Genomic DNA, 27,807 nt, shown 5'->3' with positions numbered 1-27,807 from the left:
GAGCTCTTAAAGGTCAGGAGTTGAATGCTTCAAGAAAATCTCTTTCTCTATCACAGGAAGCCTCTTGCATTTAGCGTCCTGTCAATCAGAAGCCCCTCAGGAGGCCTACGAAGGGGAGTGCAGAGAAAATGTGGCCTGTGTTCCTTTCTTCCCCCTTTTTTTTTTGTGGGAGGGGCTAGGCTGGTGTGTGTGTGTGTGTGTGTGTGTGTGTGTGTGTGTGTGTGTGTGTGTGTGTGTGGTGTGGGGCACTGGCTGGGGGGAACCCAGATAAGCCCAGAATGTTACAATTTACTTGTCTCCTCCTAAGCCATTATGTGGTGCCAAGTTTGAACTCCCTGAGCAATAAAGCCCTTTCCCTCCAGAAAAGGGTCTCTTCCAGCTTGTATCAGTTTGAGAGGGAGAGAGGGACAAGCTGGGGCACCATCGAGGTGGGGGCAGCACCCCAGCCCCCTAGGCTTCTCTTTCAAGAAAACTCTTTTCTCCAATCCACTCCTCTGGCTCAGGGCAGGTGTCCAACATGCAAATGGAGTTCGGCGCCTCTGTGCCCCAGCTTGGCAGGGAATCTGAAGCTATGTGTCCCCTTTGCTAACTGGCCTTCAACTTAATGACATGCAAATGGGAGGGACACTGTCTGTCAAATGGGGCCTAATCCCTTTGTTCCTACCTGCCAGGCGAGGAAGCCTTTTCTGAACCAGTTTTGGCTGTGAGGACAGCTGCGAGGTGCTAATGGGAAGCTCTGGGCAATGCGCTGGTTGCTGGTTGCCTGGTAACGGCAGCCCACTCTCAGAGGCCTCGGGTGGCGGATGGGCCCCCAGAGCCACACCACGGAAGTAGGGGTTCTTTTGCCTCCATGTTCCCACACAGGAAGCTGGAGAATTTGGGGATGTTTGGAGGGCTTGTGACCTTGATTGGGGGCCTTCTCTGGGTCTCAGTTTCCTTACCTCTCCAATGGGGTGGGTGTCCTTCAAACAGTGTTTCACCAACAAGGAAGCTTAAAGGCCAGCCTTCATCTCCAACTCAGCCTGAGCCGCTCTGTCCTCTAAGTTGCAGTTCTGAAGTTTTTTGTTTTTGTTTTTTTTCAAAGGATTCATCTGCTAAAATTAATATTTGAAAGGCATTAGATTCAATGATCTGATCTGCCATGCCTTTCCCATCTCCTGTGGGCTGTGGTTTGCCTCACAGAAACCCCGTCCAATAGACAGACCCAGGTAGCTCCATCTCTGCCTCTTACACATGGTAAAGCTGAAGCCTGGAGAGGTAAAGTGTGTTTCTTGGAATCACTAATTAGTTGTCATGCTCAGGTTAGACTGCATTCTACAGATCCTAGGTAGGAGTCTGAAACTCCCTGCAAAGAGGCAGGGCAGGGGTACAAGAAAGATTTGGCCCCTCGATGGGTGCTAGCCCTGACACTGCATGCAGGTAAGAGGGTCCAGAGGGTTTGGTGCTCAGATTTGGTTGGCCATGGGAGAAGGACTATGAGGCCAATACTGACCTTGGCTTCTTGGTCAAATTGTGTGTGTATATGTGCGCACACGTGCGCATGCATGCATGCATGCATGCAAGTGCGTGTGCTGGCACTGGGTGATTCCCTACCCAACTGCCTGTCCTTTTTTTTTTTTTTTTTTTTGGTCTTTTTGTCTTTTTGTCTTTTTAGGGCTACACCCGTGGCATATGGAGGTTCCAAGACTAGGAGTCCAATCAGAGCTGTAGCAGCTGGCCTATGCCAGAGCCACAGCAACTCGGGATCCGAGCCACATCTGCCACCTACACCACAGCTCACAGCAATGCCAGATCCTTAACCCACTGAGCAAGGCCAGGAATCAAACTCGTGTCCTCATGGATGCTAGTTGGGTTTGTTAACCACTGATCCATGATGGGAACTCCAACTCTCTGTCCTTTTAACAGCATCCTGTGGACCAAGTACTGGGCTTGCCATTAACCAAACGTTACCCTGTGCTTGTGCATTCAGCCAAGGTTTACTGATTACCTGCTTGGGGCTTAGCACCCTGTAGGGGGACTCCAGGGAGTTTACAGTCCCATCCTTGCCACTGGGCCCCTGCAATCCAGTGGGGGAATCAACACACATCTGATACACTGGCCAGGGCATGGTACTTGGAGATTGTCAATTCTGGTTCCCCTGCAGCTCAGTCTATTCCTGACTAGGTCTCAGGACTCCAGGCTGAGCAGAGCTGGTCTCAGTTGACTAGTCTTGAGCCACACTCAGATTCAGGGAGGTTCCCACTGATTTTGTGCAGGCTCTCAGTGAGGACTTCCACTTAACAACTCTCTCTCTCTCTTTTTTTTTTTTTGTCTTTTTGTCTTTTCTAGGGCCACACCTGTGGCATATGGAGGTTCCCAGGGCTCTAATCAGAGCTGTAGCTGCCGGCCTACACCAGAGCCACAGCAACGAGGGATCCAAGCCGCGTCTGTGACCTACACCACAGCTCACAGCAATGCTGGATCCTTAACCCACTGAGCGAGGCCAGGGATCGAACCCACAACCTCATGGTTCCTAGTCAGATTCATTAACCACTGAGCCACAGTGGAAACTCCCACTTAACAACTCATTTAATCTTCACAGTAACCCTCATAGGCAGAGACAGTTCTCATTCCCATTGAGCAGCTAAGAGAACTGAGGCTCCGCAGGGAGGGAAAGTGCCATGACCAAGGTCAGCTGGCTATTCAGAGGCAGAGGAAGGGGTGCAAGGGAAATAGCTTGTATAATTACAAGTCTGTTGTTTTCTCTGCTACACCCAAGCTTTCCTAGAAGCAGATCTCTGGGGACGGGTTAACCAAATGACCCCAATGCCCTCATTCTATTAATGCACTAATGGAGGCAGCTTGGTGGAGTGCAAAGAGCCGCAGGAGAATGGGTTGGAGTTCCCAGTCCCTTCATGGCCTCCGTGGGCCTCTCTGGTCCTGGATCCATCCACCTGGACAAGGGGAGGTGGGGCTGGCAACTCTGAGTTTCCTCCCAGCTCTGGCCCTCCAGGTTGCCATGAATTTCTCAGGCCCCAGCCAGGTCCTTGACTGACCTGTAGTTCATTGGGCCCTGCAGAAAGTGAAAACTCTGCCATGAATTTGACTGTTTTCTAACTAAAGCTGAGGATGCCAGAGGGGATGTTAACTATCTCTGGGATTTATCGATCTCTCAGTCTCGGGCTACTTGGAAACAATTAGAGGTCAGCACGTAACACAAAATGAAATTTGCAGCTGTCAGATCGACCATTTGGAAATGTCCCCATGCCCTTTTACCTCCATTTTCTGTCAAGAGAAATCCTTCTTGGGAACAGAACGGACACGGGACTGGGAGTCAGGCGTTGTGTATGTGGGCAGGGCAGCCACAGATTCCAATTAGCCTGGTACCACCCCGAGATATTGGCCTGAGAGCCTGGAGGCCCGTCCTGCCTGCTCCTTACTCTCAATGGGGTCTGGGCAGGTCACCTTGTTTTCTGAGCTTCATGGGGATTTTTCCTCTGAAAAATCCTACCTGGGTATAAAAGTCGCCACTTGTACTTTTTTTGTTTGGTTGCAGCCACACGTGATTCGATGTGAAATCTCACTCCCTAGAAACACTCTGAGTTGCCTAATGACAAATGTAGGTCTTTGCTCCCCCCATCTCCCATTTTAACCCATCTCCTATCCCCGACACCCTATCCTGCCCTCAGCCCAGGCCTAGCTTGTCCTCAGCCAACTCTTACTTCAGTCCCAGGCAAAATGTCAACTCATAATGGCTTCCTGTTACTCCCTCTAAAATACTTGTGTTTACTGGGGAGACTGGGTGACCAAAAGACACAGGGAATCAGGGAAGGTGGCATTTCACATGCTGTAGCACCTGGGAAAAGGGAGCAATTTTTTCAGCTGGAGTTAGGAAGTGAAGTTCTGAGCTCCCCACTCAGCTCCATCCATCAAATACTGGGGGAAATTCTAAGTTGAGCCAAGGTCAACAGTTTCCTGTCCTGCAAGACTCAGAGTCTTTCTATCTCTGGCGAGGTAACAGAGTATTCGGCATATCCCTAAACTTTTCCTGTTGAATACCTGGAGGGCTGAGTGTTCAGAGAAAAATATCGTGGGCAGTTCTGAACTAGTCTAATCCCTTCATTTTAGAGCTGAAGAATCTAAAGCCCACGCAGCTCATGAGAGGCAGAGATGGGTCCTAGGCTTGGATCTTGGCTTTCTTGCCCAGGGGTTTAAGCGTCTCACCTCTCTCCTACTCTGTACTGAAGGCATTGCTTAGTCTCGTCTTGCCAAGGCCCGCTTTGCTGAGAGCTTCCAGAAAGCCACTCTCCTGGACTCCTTGTACACTCTGCTAGATGGGGCTGGTTATCTCCCCCCACCCTCCACCAGCACAGCTACAGGAAGTTCCAGAACTCCTGAGGGGACCCCCCCGAGTGGAATATAAATTCAGCGTGGTTTTCTCCTCGCAGTATCAGCGCCATCCTTGAAATGTTGCTTTTGAGTAGCAGAGCTCAGGAGCCTGTGGCAAAGAAGATGGCAACTGGGGTGGCTGTTCGCCAAGCAACTTGGGCAGGTCATGCCAGCCTGGCGTCTCTATGTAGCTTGTATGTGGGGACCCATGTTCCCAGCATCTCTGCCCCAGGCAGGGGAACTGGGGCGATGCCACTGCTCTGGGCTACAGCCTGGGGAACTGTGAAGGCTGGGTGGAGCAGGAGAAATGTGATGGTTTGAAAACGAGGGGCACCTTTGTCCTGCAAGTGTCTCTGCCCACCACAGATGGCCCACAGCCCTATATTTGCAGTCTTTGCAACCTCTCTTACATGAGCCCTCTCTTCTCCAATCTTGCTATTACCACCCTGAGACCCAGGCTTCCATCCCTCCCCTTCTAGTATTGCTATAGCTTTCAAGCTCTTCTCTCTGCTTTTACCAGACACACTTTCCTCCAACCAGGCTCCTATCTGCCCCCAGCCGGTCACAGCCCTGAGCTGTCACTCTTTATGGGTGTGGATCTGCCTATACCCTGGCTCTGAAACTCCCCAGGAGTGGGTGATGGTCACACAAATTGAATATAATAAAAACCACTGAATTGTACCCTTGAAAGAGGTGGGTTTTAAAGCCTATGAATTATATCTCAATAAGGCTGCCATTAAAAAGAAAAGAAAAACATGGCAGTTCCCATTGTGGCTCAGTAGTAATGAACCTGAATAGTATTCAGGAGGTTGTGGGTTTGATCCCTGGCCTCGCTCAGTGAGTTAAGGACCTGGCATTGCTGTGAGCTGTGGTGTAGGTCACAGACATGGCTTGGATCTGGCATTGCTGAGGCTATCTATGGTGTAGGCTGGCAGGTACTTCTCCAATTCGACCCCTAGCCTGGGAACTTCCATAGGCCTTGGGTACAGCCCTGAAAAGCAAAAAAAAAAAAAAAAAAGGAAGAAAAGAAAAACAGTTCCCTAGATATCCCCTCAGTTTATTGCAGTGTTTCTCAAACTTTTCTGCCAAAGTGCCCCAATAACAAAGGAAAGGGAGTGGTCCCTCCAGGTCTGGAAGGAGCCTGAAATTGTCCATCTCAGTCATGTTTTTGTTCATTCAATCATTCAGAAAGTATTTTTTGGTACATTTTACATGTGTTTAGAAATGCAGCAATAATCAAAACAAGTGTCAACTGACCCTCATGCAGCTTAATTAAGTGGAAAATTTCTTCAAAGTCTCACCCCTTAATTTAAAGCTGCATGTGCATTTTGCATTCTAGTCAATAATATATCTGTGCTTATTTTAATGTAACATATATTGCTGCTCTGGGAAGATGCTCCCTGCTGGCCCAGGACTTCATGTACCCTCTGTCCCATCACCATGTTCTCCTGGGGGGACCTTAAGCTGCAGAGGGTGTTGTGGTTGACTCATCATCTTCTCACCCATTCTGCCTCCTTCTGAATTTGGGAGGCTTGCCCTCAGCCCAGAGGGAGGGCCTGGTTGATGTAAGGGGGTTGCTTTTGTCTTTGCCAATGATTGGTTCAGGAAGGGGCGAGTGATCCAGTTCTCCCCTCTGCTCCCCGTACCGGTGAGACATGAGGCTAGAGGTTTCTCAGGAACCCCCTTCTTGTTCTCAAGAGAGAGCTATGGGAAGCTATACTCTCTTTCTCTTTTGTAGGAAGTAAACGAGAAAGTCCTTTGCCCTCACTGCTGTTTGCAGTTACCGGTGATAACTAAACAGACGTGTGGAGAGGAAAAGTGTCTGGCTGAGAAAATCACCAGAAATGATGGAGATGGTGCCCTGATAGAACTGGACCTGAAGCTCTGCACTTGTGTCCTTCAATGCAAAGTAAGTCACATTTGTGTTATGGCATCTGCAGTTCTCTAATGACTGAAAAGGACTTTAGGTCAAAGTCAAACTTCTTCGCTGAGTTTTTCAGCCTTTCATGATGTGTAACCAGTTCCCTACACACCTCTTCAAACTTAGGTGGGTTTAGCCTCTCCTTCAGCAGCTCCTCATCAGGTTGCTCCCTCAGATTACACACTGTTCCCTGAACCTACCATACTTTTTCATGTCTGCCTTCCTTTGCGTGCTCCTTCTGTGTCCCAGAGATGTACCTGGGGATAGTGGGATTCTCAAAGCACAGGCAACTGCCCAGAGTAGGGTCTGCTTATCAGGATTGGGCTGCCTCTGCTACTCTCTCAAGAGAAGTCTGGGACCTCCACATGGGTCTCATTGAGCTGACCTGGCTCCCAATGTGCAGACACTGGGGAGATGGTGAGAGGGGAGAGAGTGATGGGGGCGGGAGGGAGGGAAATGGGGCGGATACAGAGTTAGGCTCGGGGAGCAGAGGGGAGACGTTTAAAGGATGCTAGAAGGAAAGGTAGAGTGAGAGAGAGAGTCTAAAGAAAGGGTTATGAGGGAAGAGAAGGAGAGGAACGGGGAGGGGCAAGGAAGAGAGGCTGCAAGAACGGATCCGGGAAGGAGCCAATAGCGCCCCGCATGAATGCATGGCTAAGTTCTAGTGGGAGCAATTTTATCAATAGCACTTTACCATACAAGTGATTCTCATCACAGCTGGTGCTAGGTGGGTTGGGAACAGCAATAAAAAAACAGTTTTATTAAAAAAAATCATCCAGGTTATTTGAAAACACTGTACACACACACACACACGCCCCTTCAGGCCCTAGTGGGAGAGGCCAGAGTGTGCAGACAGCCCCACAGGGACTGGGGGCCTGGCCCCAGCAGGGTAGTGATGGGGGCAGGTGCTCCCCAACACACACACACACACACACACACACACACACACACACAGAGGCTATGGGGGTAGTGCACAGCTCTTAAGTCTCCACAGTAAGGGGCTGATCTGCACTCTTGGTGGAGCCTAGCTACCTGAGTTGGGACTTGGCACCCCTGGCAAGGTGAGAGAGAGGGAGTTCTCCCTGAGCTCCTCCTGGCCACCAGGCTCCACACCAGGCATACCCACATGTGTGACCTGGTGTCATGAGAGGTGCTCTCCAGCCGAGACAGAGCTTGTCTGGCATGCACAGCCTCAGGAAATAAGGCCATGTGTCACAGAGGACCAAAGAAGGCTGGAAGAATCAAAGAATGTCAAAAGAATTGTAACATCACAGGAAGTCACATTTTAAAGGGTCTCCAAGGTCACCTGGAGAGTGGTTTTAGAACTGTATTCTTTGGAGCCCTGGGGTTCTGGGGAAGAGGCAGGGGGAGCGGGTGGTCATGGCACCACTTTGCTTTGATGCTGGGCAGAGCAATTCTTGTTTTCTTTTTTTGTGTTGTTTCATATCAGGGTTTTACCAGTTTGCTTTTACCAATATGTAGAAATAATGAATACCCGGGAAAAACAAATCCTGATCCAGTTTAACCTATTTGCGGATGGAGGGACTGAGGCTGTGAAAGTTTCCTTTAGCTCGCTTGTGACAAAGTCAGAAGGTGTGCCCTCCTTCAAGGAGTTCTTCCCACCAGCAGTTCTTCTTCCGTGTATTTAATGAGAACGCGTGGTTCCCAAGGGCCGCTGGGAGCTACAGGCAAGGGGTTTGTGATTCACACGAGAGCGAGATGGTGAGGTGGTGTTGATCTGAGCATCAGGTCTCTGAATTTTCTCTCTCTCTTTTTTTTTTTGTCTTTTTGCCATTTCTTGAGCTGCTCCCACGGCACATGGAGGTTCCCAGGCTAGGGGTCGAATTGGAGCTGTAGCCATCGGCCTACACCACAGCCACATCAACGCGGGATCCAAGTGGCGTCTGCAATCTACACCACAGCTCGCAGCAATGCCGGATCCTTAACCCACTGAGCCAGGCCAGGGGTCGAACCCACAACCTCATGGTTCCTAGTCGGATTCATTAACCATTGCACCACAGTGGGAAATCCAGGTATCCAGATTTTTCTATCTCCAGTTGCTCTCTGGCTATCAGGAGTCTTCTGGCAGATAAGCAGTCCTTGTGTGGCTAATGTATTATTTCCATTACGTATTTATTGGTTCTAAATATTTGAGAGGGGTGGTTTTATGGTCTCCTTGTCTCCTTGCCTTTAAAAACAAAACAAAACATGCGACTCGCCACAGTCTTTCATAAACCATAGTGGATTTAAACTTTATCACCTCCAGTTTTATTGCTCCTGCCGGGTGATAGTGTGAATATTCCCAAGGTTGTTCATGTTTCCTAATGTGAAGGGGGAATAGAGGTCTGTGAACAAACGGTTTGTTGCGAACAGGGTGGAAAAGGCAATTTTTAACTCTTTCATTGAAGTGAAACTTAACAGCACCTTGTGTTTGGATAGCGGGTGGTGGTTTTCAAAGCTCAGTTTACCAGGCATCACCTTACGGACCCGCACTGCAACTCTTTGAAGGAGGGAGAGCAGAAGTCCGGGCTTTCCAGAGGGGGAGCCAAGACCCGGGTAGGACCAGTTTCACACACCATGTTGGACCGTAATTAACGCTGTGATGTTAAATAAGCTGTGCTGCGAAGCCAACCTGTGCACACCCCAGCTAGAAGCTTTATATGTTGCTCTCTTCCGGATCCAGATAAAGAAATTGCCACTCATGGAGACCGAGTGACTTCTAGAAGGTCGAGGGTCAAAGGTCACGGAGGTAGCGTGAAGGGGCCCAGATGGAACCTTGGGAGTGCCCAGCTCCCCAGAACTGAGCATTCTACATGAACAATTCGTCACCTGTCAGGTCCTCAAGGACCTCCCTAGAGGACAAATAAATGCCCAGTCCTCCTTCTGCCGCAGGAGTGGGGCTGGCAGGCAAGGGCGAGTTGCGCTTTCTCCATCTGCTCTGAGGAAGGAGCCTCCCCACAGCTCGAGGGACTGTGAAACAAGGAGACCCAAGGTGTAAGGCCCAGCCCAGCCACTGTGGACTCCCTCCCCCATGTAACCTCAGGCCAAGACAGGCCCAGCTCCCCCAGTGGGGGAGCAGCGCTTTCTCCTGTGTCTTCCTGTTTGGCTGGGTAACTGGTTGTTGGTCAAGTTAACACACACTGAGCATCTACTCAGTTTCTGCCTCATGCCGGCTGTGTCTAATTGCTCACTTTCCATTCAGAGTTCACTTTATGAGGGCATTCATGTTTTCGACGTTTCCTGACCTCTGAATCCCACCAAAACTCGTCCGACCTACACCCTGTGTCCTTGATACAAGTCCCTACCAGCAACTCTGGCAAACGAGTGGACACTAAGCCTTTACTAAAAGACAAATAATAATACATATACTGCTTCTTCCAGAAAAGAACTAAAAGTCTCCTGAATTCATCACATCCAGAAAGATTGAGTCCTACTTCATGGCTTTACTAGCTGTGTGATCTTAGGCAAGTCATGGAACCTGTCTGAGCCTCAGTGTTCTCCTCTGCAAAAATAAGAAGGAAGGAAAGGAAGAAGGGAGAGAGGGAGAGAAGGGGAGGGGGAAGGGAAGGGAAGAGAAAAGGAAGGAAGGTAGGAGGAAAGGAAGATAGGTGGGTGGGGGTTCTACTACTGATTGTCTTAAGGAAAGGCCTCCTTTCTTTGCCCTTTAGTGCCCTTGTGGAAAAGATAGGCTATTGATAGCATTTCCATCCTTCAGGCCCACCCCCACCCTCTCCAGAAGCATTTTTTTTTTCTTGCCCCCTAACTGAGAGCTATCTCCTGCTCCACGCTCAGGAAGCATTTACTACCAGTCTCCCTGGATTGTTAACTTATCCGGGGTAGGAACCATCACTCACAAAATACTGGGGGGAATATTGTGAGTATTTTTATTTTCCCTAGGCTTTCTGCAAAGTAAATCAGTTAATGATTGGCTGATTGATTGACTAGATTTGTGCCCTATCTAGACACCAGGAGGAGGACTCTGTTTCTAGGCAGAGACTCAATCCAGTGACCTTTTAGTTTTATATATTTGACAACCACTAATTCAGGCTGTCCACCAATCATCAAAGGCCAGCTCACACCCCATGCTTTTCAAAATCTTCCCCAAACTCCAACTTTTGTTTCAGAGCATGTGTCATTGTTTCAGAAGGATTTGTTCCGTTATTTCCACCCATTCAGCTTTCTCAACTCATTCCCCGACTATACCAGCATCTGACACACAGCAGAGGTCTGCTAGTGAACTAATGAAAAGCTTTAACTCTGAACAGGGAGAGAAATGCCTAGTCAGAGTCTATAGTACCAGCCAAAGCAGAAATGGTGACCAGCTCAGCCAACAGGTAAGAATCAGCTTTGGAGAGACCACCACTTGTTGTGTGCATTTCCATGGCAGGAAAGGGGTTGAAAGTGCTTGAGAATAGTTGGCTTTCTTCAAAAGGGTGACATATGCCCTTTGCAATTCTGTGCCCCCTTGAATGAATGAATGATTGAATACCAGTAGGTGGTGTCCATAGGATAGTACTTGGTCTTGAAGGCCTAGTAGAGCTAGTCCATGGCAGGTGGTGGGAACAGAAGGGCAGTACTGTTCCTGAGCTATGGGGTCACCTATTCCTGGTAAGGGCTGTTGGGTCTCCACACTGGGGGGCGAGGATATTCCTGAAAGAGATGAAGGGGGCAGCGATTTACAGATACAAACTCACGCAGAGCTAGAGAGACCAAAACAGAGACTGAGATAAATGATGGTGTAGATCAATGAGAATAAGTCACAAATATAAGCAAAGACCCACAAAAAGTAGAGTTGGCTTCAAATGATCAAGAACAAGGCACATATGACCTTGAGAGTTTTTATTGAGTGCATTGGAGGGAACAAACAGTTCTGCCCTTAGGGACAGAATGTAGCCATGAAGGCAGGATGCTTGCATATGTCCTCACCCTCACCACTGTCACACACACAGCATACACACCCACCACTGGCAGAGGAAAAGTTTGACGGCACAAAGCAGACGTCTCTGCCCCTTCAAATAGGCCCAAGTGACAAGCCTGATTTATGACCCCTCACCCAAGCTTTCTGCAATTGCTTGACTTCCCTTTCCCTGACCAACCCGATTACAACCAAGTGACTAGTTATCTTCATGGTAAATTGTTGTAGGTCACCTTCTCTTCCTGGTTAGGCCCATAGTTTAGCTGTTGATGACTTCTGGCATTTCTATGCAAAAGTGTTGTTTCCTTAAAGGTGCTCAGTATAGACTACAGATGGATTAAGGAGGAGAAAAGAAGAGGTATTTGGAATAGTCTCAAGAAGAGAGGTCTGAGGAGATAACCCTTCACTTCTCTCTGGTAGTATATGCTTGGAGGAACGAAGCCAGTGGGAAAGAGAAATATGGGCAGTGTGGAGGGACATCTTTTGTCTGTCTGCTTTCTCTTTGGGGAGACCATCCTCTTCATTCTGAGTGTCGGTAGTTTGGGCAGGCAAGTGACTCACTTGAGTGGTCATATGACTAGGCCAGGCCAATCAGAGTTCTCTATCCTGTGTGGCCCAGTGATTGGTTCAGAGATAGGAAACTGGGCCAATCAGAGCCTTCTCAAGATTTTCCTGGGATTCTGGAGAAAGAACCTCCTCTGTTCTCAGAAATAGCCAGTGATGAGGAGGAGTCGAGGGTGTTGGTGATTGACTTTGCCAGTGTTGGGAGTACCTGCCTGAGAACAAAACCAACAGAGAAAAGTAGAGTCAGGAGATGAGGAAAAGAGACTGATTCTGGGTGTCTTTATAGAACTTGTGATTCAGCAGTGCTTGCTGAACCTCCAGCTTGCTTCTTGAACCTCCAAGCCAGCTTGCTTCTTGAACCTCCAATTTTATCAGCAAGTCCCTTTCCCTCCTTAAAAAAATAATTTTGTAATGGAAAGGACCCTAATTAGGGAGTGAATGGTCAATGCAATTTACTCAGACTCTGATTTTCAAAAAATAGCTCTGAGTTCTACTGTGAAAATAGGTGATATGCTCGCACCCAGGGTGGAGGAGGGGCCTTCCTTAAACTTTGAGCAGAGAAGGCCTCTCTGAGCGGCAGAAAGGAGCCGGCCCCAGGAAGATCTGAGGGATGGCTTTCCTGGCCAAGGCATTGCCAAGGGCAGAGTCTTTGAGGACAGAAGGAGCTTGAGCTCTTCAGGCACAGAACAAAGGCAGCCATGGCTGTAGCCGAGAGAGCAATGGGGTGATTGACAGAACTAGACCGAGATGCAAGGCCTGGGGGCCTTGAAAAAGATGGGGAGTACAGATTTCATTCCAGGATGGAAAATCACCGGATAACAAAGTGATCTGATCAGCTCTGGCTGCTGTGAGGACTGGGGAGCAGAGGTAGAAGCAGTGAGGAGGCTGGTGTAAGAGTCCTGGTGCATGGCAAGTGGTGGCTTGAACTGTAGAAGGAGATGGAGGGAAGAGGGTAGATTCTGCATGTACCTTGGAAAGAAAGCCCACATGAGTTTTTGGTACACTGGGTATGGGAGGTGAAGGAATGAGAAATCAGATATTTCCTGAGATGATGAAGACTGGGGAGCAAGACGGCTTTGGTGCCTATTTGTCACCTGCCAGTGTAAATGGGCTTTGGAAAGTTAAAAGTGCCATTGAGTGTCCTCTGGACTGTCATCTCCTGTGGAGCTTAAGATAGGCTTGGCCTAGAGACTGGCTCAGAGTGGGCTTGATGACTGGGTGGGCAGCTGGGTAGGTGGATTTTTGGATGGGGGAGTGTAAAGATGGATGGATGGGGGATGCAGGGATGGAAGTGTGGATGGGTAGCTGGATAGATGGGTGGATGGGGATGAGGGGCTGAGTGTTGGTAGGATGTATGCATGGATGACAGGCTACATTTACTGTGGATGTCAAGGCCATATCAAAATCTTACGCTGCAGGAAGTTCTCACTTCCTCCCACTTGCACTGACAGACTGTCTCACGCAAACACTGACTCCCTGGGAGACTTAGCAGGGACTAATTTAAGAGGCAGCTGGTTTTGGCACCCTTTCCCTGAGGATAGGTGAAGTGCAGACTGAGGCACTGCATACCTGTGAGCCTAGAAACCAGAAGTACAGCTTCCTACCTGCACCTGCCCCCACCTCGGGATGAGAGGGATGGGCAGGGTCTTGTTCATCCCACCTCTTGCTTCCTCCTAGCCTGTCTTTATAAATTTACCTGGGAAGGCTGCCGGTGCTCTGTGCTCATTGGCCCAAGGAGGGAGCAGCTGGCACCCACGTGGAGAGTACCTGTGAGCAAGCAAAGGAAATCCCCCCCACACCTCGCAATTAGACACCCCAGACAAACTCCGTGAGGACCAAGAAGATGGTTCTACCTGGGCATCCAGAGATCTGAATTTGAGTCTCATGCAGTTCTTCACCTTTTCTGCAAGCCTTTATCAACCACAACATTTCTCTGGGCCTTCTGTAAAACTGGATTCAGTAACCTCTAAGATCTTTTTACTTGGAGATTTTGTGACATAGTAATGTCTTGGTTGTTTTAAAGATTTTTGATTTAAAAAAATAACTATTGAACTGTGGTTTACATAGCATAAAATCATCCATTTTAAGTGATTTTTTAAATAAATTTACAGAATTGGGTAATCATCACCACAGTTCAGTTTTGAAACATTTTTATCACCCCGCAAAAGATCTTTGTATCTGTTCACAGCCAATCTCCATTTCTGCCCCCAGCCCCAGGCCATCATTCATCTGCTTTCTGTCACTCTAGATTTGCCGTTTCTGGACATTTCATATAAATGGAATCATACAGTATGTGGTCTTTTGTACCAGCTTCTCTTACTTAGCATAATGTTTGTAAGGGTCATCCATGTTGTGATACTTTTTTTAAACAGTGGAAGTAATTATAAGACTTTTTTTTGGTGTTTTTATTTTTTAATTTTTTAATAATTTTTATTTTCATCATTTTAGCTGGTTTACAGTGTTCAGTCAATTTTCTCCTGTACAGCATGGTGACCCAGTTACACATACATGTATACATTCTATTTTCTCCCATTGTCATGCTCCATCATAAGTGACTAGATGCAGTTCCCAATGCTACATAGCAGAATCTCATTGCTTATCCATTCCGAAGGCAATAGTCTGCATTTATTAACCCCAAGTTCCCAGTCCATCCGGCTCTCTCCCCCTCCCCCTTGGCAACCACAAGTCTGTCCTCCAAGTCCATGATTTTCTTTTCTGTGGAAAGTTTCATTTGTGCCACATATTAGATTCCAGATATAAGTGATATCATGTGGTATTTGTCTTTCTCTTTCTGACTTAGTTCAATCAGTATGAGAATCTCTAGTTCTATCTGTGTTGCTGCAAATGGCATTATTTTGTTCTTTTTTTATGGCCAAGTGGTATTCCATTGTGTATGTATACCACATATTCCCAATCCAATCATCTGTCGATGGACATTTAGGTTGTTTCCATGTCTTGGCTATTGTGAATAGTGCTGTAGTGAACATGTGGGTGCATGTGTCTTTTTCTAGGAAAGTTTTATCTGGATATATGCCCAAGAGTAGGATTGCTGGATCATATGGTAGTTCTATGTATAATTTTCTAAGATACCTCCATACTGTTTTCCATAGTGGTTGTACCAACTTACATTTCCACTAACAGTGCAGGAGGGTTCCCTCTTCTCCACACCCCCTCCAGCATTTGCTATTTGTGGACTTATTAATGATGGCCATTCTGACTGGTGTGAGGTGGTATCTCATGGTAGTTTTGATTTGCATTTCTCTAACAATCAGGGATGTTGAGCATTTTTTCATGTGCTTGTTGGCCATGTATATCTGTATATCTTCTTTAGAGAAATGTCTGTTCAAGTCTTTTGCCCATTTTTCAGTTGGGTTGTTGGCTTTTTGCTGTTGAGTTGTATAAGTTGTTGACTTTTTTCTTTTTTTGTCTTTTTAGGGCCGCATCTGTGGCATATGGAAGTTCCCAGGCCAGGGGTTGAATGGGAGCTACAGCTGCCCACCTACACCACAGCCACAGCAACAGTGGATCCGAGCTGCATCTGCATCCTACACCAGAGCTCATGGCAATGCCAGGTCCTTAACCCACTGAGCGAGACCAGGGATCAAACCTGGGTCCTCGTGGATGCTAGTCAGGTTCATTAACCACTAAGCCATGGCAGGAACTCCTAATTGTAAGACTTTAAACCAGGACTTAATCTTACTTTTCTATATAACTGCCCAACAAATTCCAACATGTGTTTTACACACTCTGGATCTGAATTTCATTCTAACTTCCAGAGCTTGAGTTTTCAATGTAAATTTGGGAAAAGTCTGGATTCTTAGTTATATACAGCATGTGCTGGTTGGCTTGTCGGTTGGCTGGGTCTTCTTGGGCCAATTGATTGGCCACTTCTCCTTATTATTCCTTTCAAAATGGTTTGCCCACCACTTTACCTCTGAAAACACCCATTGTCCTTCCTTCAACTGGATTGGCAATGGATGGCTTCAGCAGCCACAGGGTTTTTGTTTGTTTGCTTAAAAGTCACATTGCAGCACTTTGTCTGGGGACAGGTCTAGGAGAGAGGCATTTTTTGAGCAAAGATAAGCCAAGATATAAACATTTACAGTGACCCACGGGCAGCCTGGACACATTTGCCAGGGAGCATCAGGCTGCCTTTGTCCATGTGTCTTTTCACATGCCAGACCATGGCAACCCACTGTGTCCCAAGTGTGCACTGGTATGGATGACACAGCAGGGAACAAAATCAACATAGATCTCTTACTTGAGTGTGTTACCTTGGACAAATTATTATGGAATTTCTCTGGGCCTTGATTTCCTCATCTGTAAAATGGGAATAATAGTGGTTCCTGCCTGATAGGACTTCTGTAAAGAGATAGCACCTGCCAAATACTTAACACTGCGCCTGATGCTTAATAAGTGCTCAATAAGTGGCAAATAAATTATTATTATAATTGACATTATTATGGCACACCCCTGTCCTCAGATGATTAACATTCTTTACAGGAACCTATGGTTGAGCAACCATAAAACAACCTGGTAAGTGCTGAATGGAGTTTGCTCAGGATCCCATGGGCATGCAGAGGAGGGAGTGCTTGGCTTCACCCACAGTAGGGTGTGCAAGATTGGCTAGTTGTGGGCATGCTCCCAGACACTGACATGTCAATATAGCTCTTGACCACCTCTGATTCCATCCCGTGCCCCTGCATAGATTAGCATTGGGGTCCTCAGAATAGATGCTCTGTGTCCCATGTGATGAGTTTCCTGGTTGGTCCTGAAACCTGCCATCACCCCACCTTGGCATGTGCTGTCATCCTGCCTGTTCTTCCCTCCCTTGTCCAGTCTGTCCATCTGGATCCTTCTTTCTAAGGTGTTGCTCATTTCTGATCTGTTCCCAAAGTTCTTTGCGACTCCTGTAGCTTACCTGGGCCCTGCCTTCACAACTCTCAGGGCTTTGGGACATTAGGGAGTAACATGGAGCACCCGGGAAAACCCAACTCCCTTGTTTTACAGAAACAAGGGTCCAGGAAAGGATAGCAATGCTACCTCCCCAACTTAACTGTCCAACCTGGGAGTCACCTGAACGCCTCTGTCTACCAGCTCTGACCTGTCCCCACAGCCTGCTCTTTCCAGGTCCTAAATACCTCTCCTGTCATCCACCTCGGGCTCCTCAGCCGACTGCTGGGTCTGAGTCACCTTCATTTCTCAGACACCCCACTTCCCCTGCCTTCACCCTTGCTTCCCCCACTCTGGTGACCCCAACACCGCAAGAATGCTCCTTCTAAAATGTGAACCTGACCATTCCCTTCCCCGACTGAGAACCTCAGAGGCATCCCTCACTTTATTTCTGCTCCAGAATAAAGTCCACCCTCTTTAGCACCACTCTCCAGGCCAGCATTGTGGGAGTCTCGACACCACCACAGCCTCCCACCTCCCCACATTCCACAGGTGCTTCCCTTAGGTCTCAGAACCCTCTGTTACCCCTCCTCACTCCTGAGTGTTTGTCCAGACCCTTGCCTCCGCATGGAATTCTTTCCATTCCTTCTCCCTCTCCCAGCCTTCTCTCTCTCTCTCTTCCTTTGCCTGGGCGGTACCTACTCATGTTTACCACGTGGCCTTCCAGGATGGAGTTAGCCCTCATGCTCTGGGTGCCCTTAATCCTCTGTGCCTCCAGGTCCTGATGCCCACCCAGTGCTGTGATGGCTCTTATAATGCCGTGCTCCCCCACGTGCACTCTCAGCTCCTCGAGGGCTGGTTCACCAGCAGATCCGCAGCCCTTGGCACAATGCCCACAGGCAAGGCAGCCAGTGCATGCTTAGTTTGGCTGTTCTTGCCATTTCCTTTTACTTCATTGTAAAAGTTCCATGGTACCTGGTGCTCTTCAACTTGCCTCTGCTACTGAACAGTATTGGGGCTTGGAAGGGGCTAGAAATGACTCTCCTCCTTCCCAAACACGTTACTACTGATGGAAACTAGGCCAGAGGATGTGGCTTCAGCTGTGACCCTCCTGGCCCCATTCTGGATCTGTGGAGGGACGCATTTCCCCAGAATTGCTGCCTCCTTCTGGGAGGAGAGGGAGGAAAGGAAAGGTTGGAGCACTGGTCTCTGATTGAATCAGAAGGATCCAGGCACCCAGCTCTGGCCCAGTCAACTCTGGCAGGTGGGCAGGACCTCTGAGTACAGGGCGCTGCCTTCCAGCCCACAGGTGGACTAAGGGAAGGTGCGTATGCGTATCTCAGCAGGGCAAGATGTTGGACAGATGGAAGGAGAGTTGTCCACTTCCTAGGATATCAGGCCTCCTCAGATTTATTCTTTCTGTCTGGGTGCTGCCCTTTAAGAGAAATATTTATACATGACATCATGGTTCTCAAGCTTTGTAGAGAAGGCCTATTTATGATATTAAAAAAATTATCCTGCTTCCCTCTCTCCCACTTCCCCATCATAATGGCACTACCTTAATTAATAATTGGCGCCTATGGCAGAGATTTTTAAATGATTACCAGACATACATTGTCCCCCTCTTCCTTAGTTAACAGAATCCCAAGTTTTGACTGAGAGCATTACAGCCAGGATAAAAGGTTCCATTTCCCAGCCTCCCTTGTAGCTGGGTGTGACTGTGTAGTCCAGATCTGGCTGATGGAAGCATCGTGTGGCACTTCTGGAAAATCACCTCAAAAGAGAAGGGTGCATGCCTGTCTTTCCCCTTTTCCTTCTGCTTGGAGCACTAGGCTGATGGCGGGAAGTTTAGCAGCCATCTTGGACCATAAAGATAGAAGCCAGGAGTTCCCGTCGTGGCTCAATGGTTAACAAACCTGACTAGGAATCATGAGGTTGTGGGTTCGATCCCTGGCCTTGCTCAGTGGGTTAAGGCTCTGGAGTTGCCATGAGCTGTGGTGTAGGTCACAGACGTGGCTTGGATCTGGCATTGCTGTGGCTGTGGTGTAGGCCAGTGGCTACAGCTCTGATTAGACCCCTAGCCTGGGAATCTCCATATGCCGCGGGTGTGGCCCCCAAAAGACAAAAAAAACAAAACAAAACAAAAGATAGGAGCCACATTCTAAGGATGGCAGAGAAGAAAGGTAGAAGTTTCAACCCCATGATACAATCATAGAGCTTCCACCTTGGCTCCAAACTGTCTTGCCTTGGATTTCTTTTGTATGAAAGCGAAGGAGATCTTGATCTTGTTTTAAACGACTGCTGTTTTTCCATTGCATGCAGCTGAATCTAATCCTGAGGGACACAGACAGAAGATTCAGAGAACCCTTGAAATCAGGCTCCCAGAAGTCTGTGGCCCAGAGTTTGGAACAAGTGAACTAGAAAGTATATTGCAAAGAAGATCATAAGGGAGGGATGGTAGGTGCCTAGAAATCACTCCCACTGGGATGTAGTGGGTAAACTGGGAATGTTTAGGCATGATGAGCAGAGCCAGGGAACACATTTATAAGGGTCAGTTCCAAAGAAGAGTGAAGAAACTCGGGGGATGGTCTAGGGCATAGAAATTACTGTAAGGCAGACTGCATCACCAACTTTCTAATAAGTAGAGTAGCTTAGCAATGGAACAGGTATGTAAGCATGAAATGGATGGTGCATTAGTCAGGGTTCTTTAGAAGCAGCTCCAATGGGATAGGTATAGAAAGAGATTTATTGTAAGAGATTGGCTCACATTATTATAGAGGCTGAGAGGTCCCATGATCTGCTATCCACAAGCTAGAAGCCCAGGAAAGCCAGAGGTGAAGTTCTAGTTCAAATTCCAAGTCCTGAGACCCAGGGGAGCCAGTGGTGTAGGTCCCAGTTCACCTCCGAAGGCCTGAGAATCAGGAACCGTGATGTCCAAGGGCAGGAAGAGATGGATGTCCCAGCTGAAGGAGAGTCAGTTTGTTCTTCCCTCTGCCATCTTGTTCTGTTCAGCACCCCCACCCCGAATTGGATGATGCCCCCCACCCCATGTTGCTGAGGGTGGTCTTCTTTACTCAGTCTATTGATTCAAATGCTAATTTCTTCCAGAAACACCATCCCACAGACTTGCCTAGAAAGAATGTTTTACAGCATCCCTTAGCCCAGTCAAAGTGGCACATAAAATGAAGCATCATGAGAAACCATCAGTTTTTTAATTGGCTAATATTTGGGATTAAATGATGTGATTCGAAGAAAAATTAGAAGAGGCTTCTGCCAAAAGTCAGGACTTTGGGCTAGAATCCAATGTCCAATATATCTCACTATATTTGGAAACTTAGAGGAGTATAAGGTATATAGTAGGTGCTCGGTACACCTCAGTTGAGTGACTGAATGCATAAATGGATGAAAACACTGCCTGCAGATCAGCTTCTCTTTCTAAAAGAAAGAGCAGAGAGAATTTTGATTGAAAGCAAATCTAAAGTCTTGTCTCTACACTTGGACAAAATGCCACTGACATTGTTATACACTGAAAACCCTTTGGCGGCATAACTTAGAGACACCCTCTTCCCCCAGAGGGCCACCTTCCTATGGTATATCTGGGGAAAGGCATCAGCCTCAGATCTGCTGGTGGGGTGTCTGTGGGGGCGCTGTTTTCTCCACGCCTGTGGGAGTCACTGCTGACAACACCAGAATGTCTGTCCTCCACATGGCCCTGCAGTGGCTTCCAAGGAGGGGTGAGGAGGGTAGCCCTCACTTGGCAATTCTGCCAAGGCAGTTAGGAGGGGTTGGGGACCGGCGAAAGGAGTCATAACATAGGGGAAGACGCTGAAGCCACAGGTTACAGAAGACACGTCCCATGGAAAGAAAATCACAGTGGACTGTCCCTGGGTGGCACGTGTGGGCACCCCTGGATCTCCTCCTGGTTCCCTGAGCCCCAGCGTCCCCCTTCTCCTCCAACAGTGTTGCTGCTTCTGAGAAATCTCCTGGAGGTGACTCTCCAGTTAAGGGAATCTCAGCTCTTACCTATAGCGGGGGGACTTGCTTCCTGATAAAGCTCCCTTCCCTGCCCATGGAGCAGGAGCAGCCCTATTCTCCACCTACCTTTCCCAGAGCCCCAGGGGCCCGAGCGAGAATGACACTGCACTGAGTCAAGTGGAGATGTAGGGACAGTAGGAGAGTCTAGGGAGGACCTGTGCTTCCAAGCAGGCTCCACTCCAGGCTTTCATCGCACGCACGTGCACATGCACACGCATGCGCACACGCACATACACACCACTCCCGGGGACCCACACTGATCTCCAGGAGCTCAGAGTCCACATCCATAGAAAGGGAGGAAAACTGTTACCTGCCATCTGGGAAGAAAGTGGAGTGGTATCTGTTTCCCTTTATTCATCCTGAGGCTTCCCATCCATCCTCCGAGGACAGAACCATGCAGGAAGCAGGTCATTACCTTTGCTGCCTGCACACGGCAAGCGCTGTCCCCCCAGTGGGCCCTTTGGTTCCACAAAAGGTAGCAGAAGCTTTGAAGCCCCCCTGTTTCTGGCCTCTGGCTGGTTGCCCCCACACTAACCTCTGCAAGCAGAAGGAGGCAGGCTCAGGATTTATGGCCTCTCTGCACATGGCGACCCCCACCCCCGGGGGTGGGGGAAGGGGTGAGAGTGTTGGTTCTTCCTGTTCCAGATGCATGAAGTATATTAAGGGTCATGATTTATGGGACCACAGCGAGATTTCATCTGGAATAAAGTTTCCTTGTATTCAGAGGAGAGAAGTAGCTGACCCGTGCCTTCCCGCAGCCCTTCCCTAATTCCAGCACAGTTGCGCTGGGAGAAAATGATCAATTTCTTCACAAAGACCCTTTGCTGTGGCAGACAGAGCACTAGCAGTCTCAGAGCATTGCGCGAGGCATCTGTATTTCCCTTTCCATTATTCAGGCACTCTCTGTACTGTGGAAGGTTGAATAAGGCAAAATCATAATGCACATGCTTTTATCTCAAGGGCTGGTATTTTTAGTATGGAAGTCGGGCTAAATGAAATTAAAGTTTAAAAAAAAATAAAAAGGAAGGGAAAATATATTGAGGCTTAGATCATTGGCTGTGATTACACAGGCGTTCTTCAGTTTGGAGTCTTCGTAGAATGGTGCTCGTGGGTTTGAGGGTGGGATGGGGGAAGGGCTCATTTCAGGGCAGAGGCAGCCTGATGATGGGGCCACCTCCACATCCTTGTGAAAAGGCGGGCTGCCAGGGCCGGCCTTATTCATCTTTGGTAAGGAGGGCAGGGGTCTGCCCCTTCTGTGGCTGGCCCTGTTCTGGGCACGTTCCCACCAGAGTCTCTCTGACTCCCAGGAGGACACTGTGAGGCAGGTCCCATCACTACCATGTTGCCCACCGTTAAGTCTGAAGCCCAGAAACCCCCCTTGACTTGCCCAGGTCGCTCAGCCGAGGGCAACAAAACCATTCTGTCCCCAGCCTGCCCGGAGTCCTTGCTCCTGCTCTGCCTGTGCCACCACCACTATGGAGTGTTGACCTCAGGAATGCGGAGAATTGAAATATTAATCCCCCTACCTCCCATACCAAAAAACCTGTTTTTCTGGATTAATAGGAAGCCTTCATCTAGGCAGGCACTAAAAAATAATTAAAGAGTGCTGACAGCACCCTCACCATCACTGGGACAGCCTGGAGTTGGATTGGCGCCGTATGGGACTGGTTGAGGGGCAGCAAGCCCAGGCTCCTAAACTTAGGCCACAAAGCAACACAGTCTGCAGGCACCTGGGCAGGCGGCTTCCTTGCTGTCCCCTAGTTTTAGGCCATGCTGGAGGTGGAACCAGCCAACAGTGGCACCAGTCTGCTGATCAGAGCAAAGGCCACTGCCCCTTTCAACTGTGCTGAGGTGGCCAGGGAACCAGGCCTCTAGGACATGAGGCAGCCATGAAACTCAACCCACTCTGGTCCGTCTTACCTGGTCGGAGAAGGAGGTATGTGAACCAGAGCCTGTACTGTGATCCATTTCCCTGTAGGAGTCAAGGTGAAATTTCTTGGAGATACAGTATAGAGAGGAAGGGGGTCTTTGCTTTTTATCTTTTTCTTTTTAGGGCCATATCCAAGACGTATGGAAATTCCCAGGCTAGGAGTCAAACCAGAGCTGTAGCTGCCAGCCTATGCCACAGCTACAGCAATGCAGGATCGGAGCTGCACCTGCAACCTGCACCACGATTCATGGCAACACCAGATCCTGAATGCACTGAGCAAGGCCAGGGATCAAACTTGCATCCTCATGGACACTAGTTGAATTCGTCACTGCTGAACCACAACCGGAACTCCCATCTTTTCTTTCTAGAGACAGACAGATCTGTGTTCAAATCTCTGTGCTACCCTTTACTGGCTGTGTGACCTGGGGCAAGTTACTTAACCTCTCTGGGCCTCCAGTTGCCCCTATCACGAAGATAACTATGCCAGCCTCATGAGATTATTGTTAAATGAAATCATGTAAGTATTGAAAGCACTTAGCCCAGTGCTCTCCTTGAGGCCAAGGCCCCGTTTCATCTTCGCATCCAGTATAGGAAATGACTATGCATGCTATGTTCTTCACTCTCTCCTTTCTAGGGGCACAGTGACAATGACCAAAGCTACAACCTAGGCGAGGTCTGAGCTCTTGGCATTACCTCACAAGGTTCCCATGACAAGTGGCCCCTGTCACTCACTAGGCTCATCTTACAGCGAAGGAGCCTAGCCTGTGACTTGCTTCAGGTCACCCAGCTCGTACCTGACAGTAGGGATTCCAGCTGGGGCATATCTGAGTCGGGAGTGGCATTCAGAATGACAGCGCTTCACACTCCATGAGATGTCATTGAGCGTGGCCCAGTGTCACCTGGGGTTTGCACTGTCTCTCTAGAGCCCATTCTGTATGGACCCGGAGGGATGTACGTGTGTGTGTGCATGTGAGTGCACATGCACAAGTGTGTGTGTACTCTTTCCACATCAAGAGTAAGGGATGAGGTGCTGGGTGGGCCTTTGAAGGTGGGCTGGGCACATGCATTCTTCCGGCTGATCTTGCCACTAACATTCTGTCAATCCTCAGGCAAATCACTGAATTCTTCAGGGCCTCCCTTTCCCTGGTTTTGAAATGGGCAGGAGGGCAGCTGCCAGGTTCTCACCTGCTCTCAGACCATCTCTCTGAGGCCGTGGCCATCTCCTCCCAACCCGGGTGATGGCTGGCTCTGGAACTGTCTTCACCCCCTGGGAGAATGTTCTTCTGCTCTTCCACCAAGACTGGATTCTTCCCCAGAGGGGAAGCCAAGCCTGAGATTTCTGTGTGTCCCCGGCGCTATCCTGGGAACACAATTGAGTGTTGAAAGAATCCCTGTTAGATCTTAAAGCAGAACCGCATGTGCGTGTATACATGCGTACGAGTATGGGTGTTTTTCCTTATTTTTCTTTGAGACAGAACAAGCGTTCTGTTTACAGCAACGTGCTCTCCTCAGTACCTCCCAGTGGCTTACCTCCTGTGACCCTCATGCGTCCCCCACAAGGTGAGCCAGTGCAGAGATATTACCCACACTCGGCAGGTGAGGGACAGGCTCAGAGGGCTTAAGCGACTTGTCAGAAGTCACAGACTGTCATTCCAGACCAGCTCCTTCTCACTGATCCACCCACATGAGAGAACAGGCCCGGCCACGTGGCACCAAGGGCTCCCTTTCCCACAGAAGGTGGGCATTACAAGGATCCCCTTCCTCGCCCTCTGCACAGAAGCCCGAGGGGCTGCCAGGTGCAAAGCGATGGCTTCGTCATTGGCCCCTCTTCTGCATCCTGTCAACCAACCTCCCACCTCATGAGGTGGACAGACTCCAGAGGGCCCCTTTGTCATGGGGCAGACCAGGACACAAGGCAGGCTTCGGGCAGGCTGGGAGGAGGCCCCCACCTGGATGTATAATGGCTCTGAGGTGAGGGGACGGTGCGAGGGCGTGTGTGTGGTGAGGGGGGATACACGCTGCCCAGGGCTGCACTTTGGGGTTCTCCTCTTTGCCAGGGCGGCCCCAGGGAAGGGGCAGGAGGGCCTGGAGTGACACAGTGTGGTGGTGGTGGTGGTGTGTGTGTGTATGAGAGAGAGAAAAAGAGAGAGGGAGGGAGGGACTGATGGGCCCTAGGAGAGTTGGCGTCATCATAGGGATGTGCAGCAGAGGCTCCTCCCTGGATCGGGCATCTCCAGGATGTCTGCCTTGTGCTCTGTCTTCCTCTGTTTCCACGCCCCTGCCTCCACGTTCCCCACGGTGCCCTGGAAGGTGGACCATGGAACTCAGGCCAGCAGGCCTCCTTCTGAGCACAGCAGGTGAAGTGAGCCTGTGGGCCTGGGTGTCCTCATGTGGAACACGGGGTGAGAGCCCTGCTCAATGCAAGGCTGTGCAGCTTAAAGAGATGGTGTGTGCGGCCAAACTGCCAACAGTCATGCAGGGGCCTGGCCCTCCAGGAGGACCGGGGGATTACGGGAGGGCTGAGCTGTGCTCTCCACGCTGATCATTATTTCCATTCGGACCCCTGTGTCCAGCGGCCTGCCAGGAAATGGGACCTTGGAGGGAAGAGAAGCTGGGCAGCTGGCTGGGAAGTCCTGGCCCTCTTCTCCCTCAGCAGAGCTGATGGCCACGGACCGTGCAGGCAGTGCTGGCATCCAGGTGGGCCCTGCCAGGGCTCAGTCACCTGGCAGAAGGGTGCGCGAGGCCTCCCTCCCCGGGCAGAGGGCTCAGGCAGATAGCCAGGTCTTGTGGAGGCCACGATGAACCCCTCCCCACTGGCCAGCCCCTACTTGGAACCCTTTAATCATCCCCACCTAGTGCTGCCCAGCTGTTCTGGGATACGGGCTGCTCGACCTGGCCTGTGTGTGCCCAGACCTATAGAAACCTTATTCCGTGAAGCAACATCTGGCCCTGGAGTCAGGGGCAGCAGATCTGAATTCAGCTCCCTGGCTGGGCAAGTGACTCCCCTCCTGAAGCTCAGTTTCACTGCCAACAAAATGAGAATAATAATAGCACCTACCCCATTGGGTTATTGGATGATTAAATATGAAAAATATATACTATATACCATATAACATGCAAGTAATACATAACGTTACCTTGCATATGCTCTGTTGATGCCAGCCATCATTATTTGTTGTTATTGTGAATATAATTATCTCTTCCAGAGACGTCTTTGAGGGCAGGAACCATATTTAATTCCCCTTCATATTATACAATACCTGTAATTCAACATTTTTGTGCATTAAGCACCTACTATGCACTTATCTCATACTAGACTGTCATCATGTGATGTGATGAGCTGTGAGGTGCAGGGAAAACTGGCGGCCTGCATCACTGCCCAGTTCACGGGTGTCCTCACAGCCAACGTGTCCACTCTCTCCCCTCTGGCCTCTTCTCTCCCTGCCTTCCTGGCCTCTAAGATCCTAAGGGTTCTCACCTCCTCCTCTTGGTCTAAACCAGATGGACAGTGCTTCAGAGAACATCAGATGAATTTGCACACACTTGAGTATAGATAACTGATAACCACTTGATGTGTTGTTCCTATAAGGGATTATTTCAGTTCTAAGAAAGATTGAAACTTAGAGCAGATGTTCTCAATCTGGGTTCACTGAAGGTCTGCGTATGGGTGTAACTCATGTACTCACACTCTTTTTCCTGGATAGAAAATCCCTATCTTTTATCAGATTTGCCATTGATCTGCGAACCAAAAAAGATGTCAAAAGTAGTTGCCTTGAGCCATGCTGTCCAGTAGAACTTTCTGTGATGAAGGAAATGTTCTGAGTTTGCTGTCCACTCAGGAGTCACTAACCACTTGTGGCTGTTGAGTCCTTGAGGTGTAAGAGAGCTGGTGAGGAACCAATTTTTTTTTCATGTTTAATAATGGTTTTTATTTTTTCCATGATGGCTGATTTACATTGCTCTCTCTCTCTCAATTTTCTGCTGCACAGTGAGGTGACCCAGTCACACATACATGTATACATTCTTTTTTCTCACATGATCATGCTCCATCACAAGTTCCCAGACAGAGTTCCCAGTGCTATATAGCAGGATCCCATTGCTTATCCATTCCAAAGGCAATAGTTTGCGTAACCAAATCTTTAATTTTATTGATATTATTTAATTTAGATTTCAATTTATATAGCCACATGTAGCTACCATACTGGTCCATGCAGCCTAAGATGATAAAAATTCAGCATATATTGGAAAGGTGGCATCTTACAGGTGGGGATTTCTCAAAGTTTCTAAAATCTGAAAAACTCAACTATCCCATCCAGCCAGCCAGCCAGCCAGCCCCTCTTGCATGCATACATACATGAATTAGCACTAACATCTGCTGAACAGCCATCATTCATGCTGCACCAAGGGAAGAGAGCATGTGGTGACTAAGAGAGGTACTTCCGGGTCACTTGGGATCAGGTCTGCCCAGAATGTTCAGGTGGGTCTCTTTGGGGTCAGCTCATATTTAAGAGGAGCACCACCCTATCCCATAGTCTGGTCCTCATGACACTTGGCCATCTTGTGAGCAAGAGAATGTTTCTTCCCCTTAGAAGGCTATTTGGTCCCAGGAGCTGGGGAAGGAGAGGTGGGGGGTGTGCGATTGCAAAATGGTAGAGACTGGGGATGTCTCCTGGGTGATCAGGTTGAGTTTGTAAATGGAAATTTCATCGTTAACTTTCTATGGCTGTCAATGAGGCAACCTTTGGGAAACCAGGGAACTTAGCATCTGGCTTTCATTGATTTTCAGACTTCTTCTCTTACATGTTATCGCTAGCTTATCTATTCCCGGGATTGCGGTGAGGATTAATTAGCTCTTGTGGATAAAGCTCTTAGAGCAGTGCCAGTTGCACAGTGACTGCTCTGGAAATGTCAGTTATTATTACTGTTGAGATGCCCAGTAAATGTAGGAGGGGTCAGTGCTCAATACCTGTCTGTGGAATAAATGACAGAGGTTGCCAAGACTGAGTACACAGATTTAAAAAGAATCAAGCAGAACCAGACAAAAACTGAGTGTCAAGGGCTACAACAGCCTTTGCTGCTTACAAAATGGCCCATTGCCATGGCCAAAGCCATCACAGTCTCTGAAGAGACAACAAAAGAAGGCTTCAGTGATGGGCTTTGTCAAGGAACCCATGAAGCCTT

The 27,807-nt window shown here is 48.8% G+C and overlaps 1 long non-coding RNA gene across 1 annotated transcript in view; it reads left to right on the top strand.

Moving 5' to 3' along the window:
• Window positions 1-6,110: 6,110 nt before the first annotated feature.
• LOC125121229 (uncharacterized) overlaps window positions 6,111-27,807 on the top strand; it is a 50,104-nt gene continuing 28,407 nt past the window's right edge. Inside the window, exon 1 of the long non-coding RNA XR_007133409.1 lies at window positions 6,111-6,277. This is a non-coding gene — a long non-coding RNA (uncharacterized LOC125121229). The remainder of the gene's footprint in view (window positions 6,278-27,807) is intronic.

Source organism: Phacochoerus africanus, chromosome 2, assembly GCF_016906955.1.
Source record: "Phacochoerus africanus isolate WHEZ1 chromosome 2, ROS_Pafr_v1, whole genome shotgun sequence".
NCBI classification, from domain to species: Eukaryota; Metazoa; Chordata; class Mammalia; order Artiodactyla; family Suidae; genus Phacochoerus; species Phacochoerus africanus.
Note: the sequence above shows the minus strand (reverse complement) of the source record. Positions and strands in the feature narration are given on the sequence as shown.